We start from the raw sequence: 4,053 nt of genomic DNA, 5'->3' as shown, positions 1-4,053 counted from the left end.
GTTTTTAATTGTTTTATTGTATATATTTATTATATGGAGTGTGTGTGTGTGTGTGTGTGTGTGTGTGTGTGTGTACATGTAACTTGGGATTTCCTTCATCACTGCAAGCTCTCATAGACAAGCTTATTGCATCAAATGAAGGTAGACACTTTCTGCTTGAACATCAAGAATAAGACAACAAAACACCAGGAAATAGCTTTCTTGTCTGCATCACACCCAGCATTGCAGTGCTAGAAACTTGAAGTTTATTGTTTGCTTGTGACGTTTGGATCATCAGATGATTTTTAGAGCCATTTTTGAAGATACCTAACAATCATGGCAGCCGTTACCCTTTCGACCCTTACCTTAAGGAGCCTCACATGTCTTTCATTTCTAAAAGAACTTATCTTAGAGGGAAAAAAATTAAAGTTCTCTAAAGAATTTGTGCCTCTTGCTCATCTTAAATAATGACTTGCAGTCTTTCTTTTTGCCTTCCTTTGTGTTGTGTATGTGTAAAGTTTTAGTCTCCAGATAAGCTACCCTAAAGATAAAAATGAGACATCTTCGTTACTTTTTATTTAAATTTGCTTGGATAAGTACTGAAGAAATATAGAAACCTCATAGGAAATTTGCCCTTATGTTCTATGAAGGAGGAGGGAGGGTCAATATATTTCAACAAATGAAATAAAATGAAGTTGATGTGTTCCAATGGTAGATTAGACTTTGTAATAAGGTGATATGTAGTTCACTGATGACTTATCCTACATTTAATGTTTCGTTTCCTCATAAGTATGATCAGGTTTACAAACACTTTGAAGTGCAGTGCCTGCTGATGCCATCCAACCCAGAATGCATGCAAACTAAAACTGGAGTTAATGTTAAATGTTTCAGAGAGAGTTACTGTTATGACAGGTAAGAGTGGAAGCCTAACACGAACATCTAATCATGTGTAAGTAGCAGCTGTCCCTCCTAGCCTATGCTACTGAAGCAATGTTGTCCTCTGTTCAACTCTTCAAAAAGGGAAAATAAATGCTGTTGATTACAGTTTGCATTTTATGGCTAATCTCTTAAAACATGCTTTTCTCTGTCTAAAAATGGGGTTAATGTTTTATTGTCTTTTAGCCACTAAAGTTTTAGACGTTTATAGTCACGTTCCTCAGAATCTCATTTTATATACACGTAAGTCAAGGTGGCTTCAGAGAAGCCAGAAAATTATGGTTTCAGAGAATGCTTAGAACAGTCTGTAGAATCATGTATTTACTAGGCAGATTTTGTGGAAGTTTTCCATGTGTCTAAGGATTAGATATTTCAGAATTGCTATTGACAGCTACCACAAATTTAGTAATAGAAATCCGTTACATCTGGAGTAAAGATCCTGCAGCTAAACCAAATCCAAGATTGGTCTCATTTTCTATTTTCTTTGCAGAAATCCCCACAAATTACCTTAAAAATTAAGGTTAGAGAGAATGTTAAAATTATTTTTTTTCTGCATTTGCAAAAATTTTAAAATGTTGACTTTCAAACATGTTTTAGCGGGCCAGATGTTTCTCAGTGAATTGAAAATAATAGCCTTAAGAGTCACTCTTCGCTTTTCAAAAAATTCTGTTACCTTACAGGAGCCAAAATGTAGCGCCCACATGGTATATTTTAAAAGATAGTAACAAAACAAGAATAGCTTTCACATTTAGTATGGCAAATAGCCTCATGGATGAGATTCTGTTAAGTAGTTCAAAGGACTAAGATTTTTTATTTTTAAGGTTTCTTTCTGCTTTTTTTTTTTTTTTTTTTTTTTTTTTTTGAGATGACGTTTTTCTGCATAGCTTTGGCTGTCCTGGACTTACTTTGTAGACCAGGTTGGCCTTGAACTTACAGCGATCTTCCTGCCTCTGCCTCCCTGAGTGCTGGGATTATAGATGTGTGCCACTGTGCCCAGCTATGATTTCTTAACTTAAACAAATTATTGAATTAAAAACAAGTTAGAATTAATCTGTTACCTAAATTTATTTATTTATTAAACTATGTAAAGACTTCCCTAAGAAATCTTCTAATTTATTATGGACCTTTAAAGTCTCTAGTTACGAAGTTACTCAGTCCTCTAGATTCCCAGTCCTAGCTGTTATCAAAGGCTAAAAGCAAGCTAATTGGTGGATTCCAGGCTGGAGTGTTTGGTTCCTCAGCCAGTACCTTTAGCAATGTAACCAGAGACGTGGGACACAGTGCTCTCTGTAGAGGTGTCTGACTGCTCACAGCTAGCTTTAAGGATGGCTTTATTAGAATGTAACAGAGCAGTCATTCAGTAATTGTGCACAAATGCTTCAATGCTTTCATCCAAGAATCCAGTTTGGAAAGTAGAAGATGCAGCCTTGGCAGTTATACTGTATTGAGGTTGTGTAGGCTATGAGGGCATGGATGCTGTAGATCAGAAAAGACCATTTTCCCAGCTCTTGCAAAGCTAGCTTGAGTGTTTGCAAAGAGGAGCCCTTTGGTAATAGTTAGCATTCCATTAGAGTCTGAGCACTTGACTGCTGTTCTCTTCAAGTAGTTGGAGTGGTGCATCTTTCTTTTGAGCTATAGTTTGTATAGCAGAGTAGCAAAAACTTGTGGTTTGACAGTGACTCTTAAATCTTACTCATTCACCAAGGAGGTTTATTTTCTTTAACTTTGTCTCACTACTCAATATTTTAAATGTTTTAGGTAATCAATTGTAATGTGAAAGGTTTGATACAATGTTGAAATCCAGCTGGTGTATTTCTCTTACTGATACTAGAGAAGTATTCAGGGTGGCATAAAAGATAATACTTCTTTCTAGACAGAAATGAAGATGAAGAGAAATATATATGTGAAATTGAACATTTGCCACTACCTTTTTAAAAAAGTTGCCTTGCATCATAAAACTAGGATAATTGGCACATAAAGCAGTGTATTTCCTAAGGTAAATTTCTGTATTGTATCTTGTTAAAAAGTCTTAACATTTTTACCTTCACAGCAACCGTATGGCATTTTTGGTGTTATTTGAGGAAATAATTATAGAAAATCTGTGGCTTGCCTCATATCAAGAAACTGTGGGTCTGATGGCACCAAAAAGGCCAGCTCTGTAAGAACTCCAGTATAGAGCAGAGTCAGGTGTTAGCAGAAGGCAGGAAGAGGAGATTAGAGCATTCACAGGGAATAAAACAAAACTAAAAATTGAGTCAAACCGTAAGAAAATCAGGCCCATGGCTAAATTTACTAAATAAGACTCAAATTACTAAATCAGAAATGAAATGAGGGGCATTGCTACTGCATTTACAGAGAAACGTGAGTTGTAAGAATGCTATGAAAAACCACATGCCAGATTGGACAACCTACGTGAAACAGACATGTCCCTATGAACAAACTCTAATAACAGGCTCAAGAAGAAATAGAAAATCTAAGTAGACTATGCCAAGTGTGAACCAGTTAAAAACTCAACAACAAAAATCTATGACTATGAGGGTCTAGACCAAAAAATCTATGACTAGCTTCATTGGTAAAGTGTACCAAACAAAGAATTTGCACCAATGCTACAGTCACTAAATACTTGGAAAAGCAGGAACACTTTCAAACACCCTGTGAAGCCAGAATTAAACCAATATAGGATTAAGTCCCAGTCAGGAGCTATAGACTGACATCTCTTATGAATATATATGCAAAAATGACCCCCTCCTAAGCCTAGAGAACTGGAGGCTGCAGAGATGGATCAGCAGGTATAAGAACACTTACAGAGAACCCATGTTCAGTTTCCAGCACCCGTATGGTAGACCACCACAGTCTATTACTCCAGTTCCGATGAATCTGACACCCTCTTCTGATCTCTGTGGGCACCATACTCAGATGAGGTGCACATGCATGCAGGTAAAGAACATAAATAGTATAAAAACATACTAATTATTTTCTTACTATATTTCCTCCTTCCAGCCCTTACTATGTTCGTTGCCTCCAATCTCAAATCTGTAGCCTTTCTCCCCTTCTATAATAGAAATAAATATATAAATACAACCCATTGAGTCCATTTTGGTTTCTGTGTATGTGGCTTCAAGGATGACTACTATGTAT

Source organism: Acomys russatus, chromosome 20 (assembly GCF_903995435.1).
Source record: "Acomys russatus chromosome 20, mAcoRus1.1, whole genome shotgun sequence".
NCBI lineage: Eukaryota > Metazoa > Chordata > Mammalia > Rodentia > Muridae > Acomys > Acomys russatus.
The sequence above is the reverse complement of the archived record's forward strand: the minus strand, read 5'-3'. Positions refer to the sequence as shown.